The sequence below is a fragment of the Lissotriton vulgaris genome, chromosome 7 (assembly GCF_964263255.1).
Source record: "Lissotriton vulgaris chromosome 7, aLisVul1.2, whole genome shotgun sequence".
NCBI lineage: Eukaryota > Metazoa > Chordata > Amphibia > Caudata > Salamandridae > Lissotriton > Lissotriton vulgaris.
In genome coordinates this window covers 1706153051-1706160653 of record NC_141695.1, presented here as the reverse complement: position 1 = coordinate 1706160653, position 7603 = coordinate 1706153051, and positions in this window count along the sequence as shown.

The window sequence follows — 7603 nt, the reverse complement described above, 5'->3', positions numbered from 1 at the left end:
CACCTCTCATGTCCTCACACCTACTGCCTGTTCCTTTCCCCTCATTCACTCACTCCCTTCACTTTCCCAACTTATCCTCCTGCCATTCTCTCTGTTATCTATTTCTTTAGGGTTTCTTTGCACAAAGCCACTACTATCATGTATTCCCACTATCCTCATCTGTTAGCCTCTTACCTCCAATTCTTTCATTGTTCTCACAAATCAGCACAATGGTGCAGTTCGTGCTTATTTTCAAGCGCGGGACAAACACCCGGCACAAAAAATCCGCATGAACGGTGCAACCTAATGCACTCTGCCACATCTAGAACCCTGCGTAGAGTTTTTTGGTCAATTTGCAAAACTTCGCCTAGGGCTAAAATTCAAATGAACTTCAATTGCGATTTTCAAAGTACACATTTTGAACCCAGGAGCGGAGCTCTAAGAAATGTAACATACACATTCGGTCTAAACAGGAGTTATGTATTTCGAATACCATTTGTACATTGTTTCTGTTATTGTAATACACACATTTAGAGACAGGGAGATAATCCATATTGAATTCTAAGTAGGAAATTAAATATGTACAGTTAGAAGCCAGTGTTTTTTGGGGGAGAGGTCAGTTAAAGACCTTGTGGCACAAGGGGCATGACGGTAGGGCCTGGACTTAGTGGGACTCTGACATTCCAACCCTTGTCCCTGGAAAGCCACACTGTCTTTTGTCCTGGCAGAGAGGCCTTGCACTGGTACAAACGGATTTCAGCAGTAACTGAATGTGAAACTGAGTAGAGCCCTGAAATGAAAGGGAGGAGATGGGGAGTGAAAGGAGACAGGAACGCAACATTTAAATTCATTATTAGGGTGTGTGCATGACAACACTTCAGATCACATCTATTTGCCATAATTAAAACATTCTATAGTGTCCTGCATGCTGGAATGAATTAAAATGTCCCAGCTCTTGTGGGCAACAGAAAGTAAGCAGGGCTCATTTGAGACCATTTTGCCTCTGTTCCTGGCACCGTCTTTGTGATTTCTGAGGCTATGGGGTCGCAAGGACAGTCTCAGGGTTCCAGCTCAAGCCATTAAATGATTTCCATGGGGAAGAGATTTGGGATTCACCTGGGCACTTGTTTAAATTTCCATACAATACTGTAGGTGCTCATGTGCCGCAACGTATTGTGCAACCAGCAGTTATTCGTAACTGAAACTGTTTCCGTAGCATTCCTGTTTTATGGAGCGGCTCTGATCATCGATAATCAAAAATAGAATGGACACTGGTATCTACAAAACCTTTGGTTTGTATTCGAAAACCCTCATAGACATCCTGGTTTTATCGTTGCGGTGTATCTTTTATCCGCCCCCTCAGGAGTCATGGCGTATTCATAGGGTAGTCGAGTAACGTGCTGGATGCCTGCCTCACCCGAGGCTACCGGCTCTGATCATGTCTTGTTCCATCAGATAGGACATGCAGCTTTCTTCACAAGAGCATCATAATCGGTTCTGCCCACCTGCATTACAAACCGCACATATGTACTAAAGACCTCTTTGTATGTTGCATGGTGACAGTGGCGTAGCGTGCGGGGGCCTCAGGGGTGGTTGCTCCCCAGTCGCGAAGTACGTGGGGAAGTTTTAAGGGCGCAAAATTTTAATAGGGGTCAACATTTTTAAAGAAAATTGGAATGATACTTGCCTTGCCCCAGGCGCTGGCAACCCACGCTAAACCTCTGCATGGTGGTTCTCAATATTGTGATGCATTCTGGTACTTTGCTCTCACCAGAGACGCACTGACTGTAAGCTGCTTCAATCAGTTACAGTTCTCATCATTTGTGGTTCGCAGATAGTGTGGCGAGTTGCTCTTCAGATTTGATTTGCCAATTGAACCAAGAAAATTGAGACTCCTTTCCGCTACAGTGATGTTGCAGAGTCAGAATGTGGAATATGCTTCCCTGATGACCTTCTGTTCCAGCCTGTGATGGATACATCAAGGCCTGTGGAGCTGGCCTATTGTACTATATTCACTGGTTTTCAAAGCTTTTATTGGCTTCTGACCCTAATGACCCTTAGCTGCTGAGTGGTGAAAGCAGCAGAAGCTATTGATACAGCCGCTAAAAATCCCTGTTAAAGCTTTTTGAATGCACTGCAGCCTGTCCCCCGTGTTGGGAACGGTCCACAGTTCGAGATCAGAGAAAACAAAGGTGGTGCTACCTTTGGCGCAGATCATCAAACGGCAAGAGTGGTTTCAGAACAGAGCCTAATGGCAGGTAGGGGATTTCTTGAACCTAATTTCCTGATTTTGTGGTCACAGAAATCGCTAACTTTAGAGCAAAGTGGGTATTGTGGAAGGTACCTAGGAATTCGAGAAATGTGCTTACAGAGAAGCTGCTTTTTTCTCCATAATGGTATGTAGATTAGGTTTGTGTTTATAGGTTAGGTTTGGTTGATGGGCCCATCTAACTTGGATTGGTTGACATATCCACGTTGGCATAATTTGTGGCCTCAGTTTGGTCCTCCTTGACTCTACTGGCTACCACCTGGAGTGCCAGGCTGCCTGGCGGTGGTGGCTGTGCCATCGTGGGCATTTTACCTCGTTTGTATGCCTCTCTGGCTTGATTTAATGAGATTCACCTCCTGGGGCTATTAAGCCTGTCCTCACTGCACCAGTCGGCATGTCCTCCAGACTGTCAGCCTCCAGATTGAAGTCTGTCCACTTTTTGCTGCAAGTGTTTACTTTTGTAATGCCTGCTCATGGGCCATTGTGGTAGCGTCCCTTCAGCTGAATTCTCCCTTGGGCTCTGAGACAGACTAACAGCCCCAGCTGGCCCATCTCCAAAAGACGCCCAGCGTGAGTATGGTATCCCAGCCTGTTGCCCATCCATTCATTGGCCGCATCCAGGGGATAATGACCCTGATTTGTACACTGCCAAGCCATCCCCGCCCGATGACACCACCTCTCATCCTGAGGTTATTTACAGGATGGCCACATTATTTCTGAGAAGGATGACTTCAATGTTGAAGGGCTCTCTAATACCCAGCATTCTTTCCAATATCGCCCCATGCTCAAGAACATATTACAAGCCAAGCCATGTGAAAGCCAGAGTGTTTACTCTGAGAGTGGATAAAAAAATATATAACCCCCACCCTCTTTGGATACAGCTTAGATACAGGGCTTACTTCCATTGGGCATGCTGGTTGTGCATTCTGCTCGTAAGCAAGTTACTGGCCGGGGTACTTGTGACACCCTGCAGTCACACATGGAGAGTAAGAAGATTGACATGTCAGGGCAAAGCATGGCTGCCCAGTCTGCCAACCACTAGCTCATTGTCAATTTAGTTGCTTGCTCTTCAGATATGACCGGGCCCACTGGGTTGAGATGGGGACCTGATCCAACACCTCCCCTACCAGTATAAGTAGTGGGCAGAAGAGTTCATTACCGAGGGCAAGACTGTCTCTAATGCCACCATTAGGTTTGCCTTAGATGCTGCGGACACCGCTGCAAGAGGAATAAACACCACTGACCTCATCCAGCGCCACTTGTGGCTCGAGCTTTAAGCCAGACGTCCAGCAGCACATGAGCTACTTGCCCTTTGATGGGGAACACCTCGTTGGACCACAAGTGGATCAGATGCTGGAGAAGATCTAAAAGGATTCGGACACCGCCAAGGCAGTGGGGGCTCTCCATTCCCCATCGCCCCGTGGGCCTTTCGTAAGACACAGTTTCATGGCAGTACCAAATCTACCCCCTCCCCCGAACCCTTCCACCCTCTATCAGAGGCAGCAGCAACATAAGCAGCCTACCTTGGATACTCTAGCGCCGCGCTTCCCAAATGTTTTAGAACCATGACCCGATTTGTAAATTAGCAGGATTTGTAACCCACCTAGCTTTAATGAACGTGAGGTGGGCAATTTTTTTATGTAACTAAAGCATTGTGTGGTAGCGCAGACATTTACAAACAGTGCATTTTCTATTGAAATGGCCACTACATTTGCACAGACATACAGTTTTACTGATAGAACTATATTACACAAAAATGATGATGGGTGAGAGACTGGTTTCCATGAATATTTATCATTTGTGCATCAGCAAGTAGTGTCTGGATTTGTTTTGATTCTATTAAATCTTGGTTTCCATCACACTAAAAGAAATACCAAAAAAGTGCTTCATTTTTGCTTTCCTAAATGCTGAATGTATACAGTTAATTTACAAGTATGTACACGTTCTCGTGTGTTGCTTTTCTTTCTCTAACAGCAAAGTGGGAGGGTTTGTAAACAACACCCTGCTTGTTTTAAAAAAAAAAAAAACAGCAATTGGTCAGAAGACAAACTATGACGTTTGACCTCTGTCTTTGAAGCTCAGCAAATGTGACAAGATGAATGCAGAATTTAAAGACATCTTTATTTATTGCTTGGACTTTTGTGACCCACCAGCCAGTTTGGGAAACGCTGCTCTAGACGTGCCTAAAGGAGTTACAACTCCAGAGACCGGGGCAAAGGGGGAACCTCTAAGCAGTGACTCTGTCTTCTTTCCCCCTGACCACACAACACCTGTTGAGTGATGATTGCAGGGGGTCCTCCCACAATGGCAAAGGATCACTTCAGATCAATGGGTCCTTTCCATTGTAGTACCTGGAACTGACAGTTCAAACACCAAACATCCCCCACCACAAACACTCCACCTCTCCAGAACACCAGCGCCTCTTCCGAGACAAAGTGCAGGTACTCGTACTCAAAGGCACCATAAGTGATTCTAGTCAGAATAGACACTATGTCTTCCATGTATTACTTCTGGAAACAAGGAGGCGTCTACTCTCCAGTCTGCGTGAGGACAGAGCATTTGGTGTTGAGTGATTCACCACAAAGTAAATCTGGTGGCGGAGAATCTTCTGGGAGCATACAACGATTTTGCAGGCCTGCTCATCAGGATGCAGCAACAAGTCTACCCTCAAGTCCTACTCCTGTATTCTAGCCGTTTGGGAGTCCCTTAATTAAATCTGTTCCCAACCACTGAAAACACCAAATTCCTAAACTTTGCCTACAGGTTTCCACTCCCCCAGTCCATGGGCAATGCTCTATGGATGATTTGGTCAGGGATATTTGCCTATGCTTTTCCTCCTCTTCCACTACTTCTGCACATGGTTCACAGTCTGTGCAAACATCTCTCAACCTCATCCTGGTGGCTCCCATGTGAGCCAAACAACCCTGGTTCACGACCCTCCTTGAGTTTCATGTAGTTTCTCATGAGAAGCTGCCCAACCCACCAGACCTCACTCCACACAAGGACACAGACAGATACCCCAACTCCAAGAAGGTGCACCTTGCCATATGGCTCCTGAGGTCCTAGAATTTGGTTACCTCAACTTACCTTTAGAATGTATGTCCATACGCAAAGAGGCTAGTCGGCCCACTACAGGTGCTTGATATTTGGTCAAATGGAAATGGTTTGTACATTACTGCCTACCTAACCACATTGACCTTTGAAACCAGTGAGTAAAGGTTTTGTTTACTACCTGCTTCACTTACAATATAAAGACCTAGTTTATCCCTCCATTCACCTTCACTTGGCTGCTGCCACAGCTTACCTACAAAACAGGTAACACCCTTCCCTATTCAGGGTTCCTCTCATTACAGCCTTCTTGCAAGGACTTAAAAGGGTTATCCCACCCAGGATACCCCCAGCACTCAAGGACTCTCCTGTTTCTATCTTGGAAAGTTGCTTTTCTGGCTGTAATAATTTCCCTCAGGCGCGTAAGTGAGCACCAAGGACTTACTCTGAAACTCTGAAAGAACCTTTCACCAACAAGGAATAAAATCTGTGTATGATACCTTGCACATTACCCTTCACATTCAGGCATTTTGAAGCTTTGAGGCCCTAGAATATGCCCCAGAATACTCCCCAGAGGCAGGCAGTTATTTTTTTCTATCTGCACAAGGATAACTAAACACAACTTGGCAATTTTAGGCTAATTTTTCTTAAAAGAAATTGATTTCTTGGTCACATTTTGTTGCAGTCGATTTCTTTGAAGCATCCATTCATCTCAACCATGTTTAGGTTTTTTGAAGCTAGGAGGTTTTTTTTCTCTTATTCCTAGAGCGAACTTGTTGTATGCCTTTTCCACCACTATGAGTCCTGTTTTTGACAAATGACCCTTCTGTGGTGCAAAGATTCCTTCGAAGGATGAGCATGCGGTTTCTAATGTGTACCTTAGCATGCCCTTTGGAATTTGTTCCCTGGGGATACTCATGCCATTGATTGGAATGACATGTCAAAAGATAGAGAGGGAGTTCACCCGAGGGCTTAGGTTTTATGGAAGAGAAAGGAACAGATTTCTTCTGACGCCTAGTCCAGAAAAAAAGCCAAGATGGCACTAACACAGCAATCTGTGTTACTGGCTCAGACAATGTACAGGGCTTCTCAATGAATGAGGACACCTCTGACTTTTAGGCCCTGGACGATTTAGAAGAATGAGCTTCTGCAAGCTCTGCAAGGCCCTTTTGATGTTGGGATATAAGTCTTGCTTAAGGGGGAGGACTAGAGTTAAATCTCAACCAGTCAAAGTGCATCAGAAATCTGGCAAAAAGTGGGGGGGGAGCTACTGCAGCAGAGCCCCAGCTTTCTACAAACATGCAGTGTTGATAAAAGTGAGGGTAGTGTCAGGATTGAGAAGTCAAAAACACAACTTAGTCAGTATGCTTAGTCATGAGGAAAATTGAGTAATCTGGAGGGGAATCTAAGGATCTAGGGAAGAAATGTATTCATAATGAGTTCTTTGACTTCTTTCTTGAAGAAAACAGTTGAGGGATTCATTCTGATTTCAGGGGAAAAGGAGTTCCAAGTTCTTGGTGCAATCCCAGAACATAACCTAATGTGTCATCAAGCATCACTGTAAGGCCTATGCCTTGTTGACCTGCACATAAAGGGAGACATGGAGAAGGACAGTTATTGTTTGGCCCTTGATCACTGGCCGGTAGATCATCTGGAATAAGAATTAAATACAATGGAACAGAAAGCCAAAGCAGTTTCATTGCAGTGGATCTTAACTCAAAAGAGCCTGCTTCTTAGTAGACTGAAAAATAACGAGGAATTGTGGGAAGATGCACCTTTTATAGAGGGGTACAGGGATGGTGTTTTATGGCGCAGAAGGTAGCAATGCGGCTATCTATTGGAGCAGATCACCCTCGCTGACCCTCAAGAACTATGACTTAGAAGAGGTGCGTAGTGATAACAAATGAGGAACCCTGCATAAAGAATTGTTGAAGTTTTTTTTTCCATTTTTGTCCTATTCTGTTTTTCCTCTTCCTCATATATACATAAAAAAAAAGATTAGTACGATCCAAGTCTTCCTTTGAGTAAGTAGGAAAATTCACTGTATGTCGAATATAAGAGCAAGTTCAAGGCACAGGCACAGTTAAGCTCAGAGGAGGGTATTGACTGGGAACTAAGGGTAAAGGGTGTGGGTGTGTGTATATATATATATATATATATATATATATATATATATATATATGTGTGTGGGGGCCTGTTTCTCTCCCAGTTATGCCTGTTTACACATGGGCTACTGGGAGAGACAGGTCCTCTTTGGTGACCACCGTGACATCTGCAATAGTCACATCATACGATGGTATAGGTACA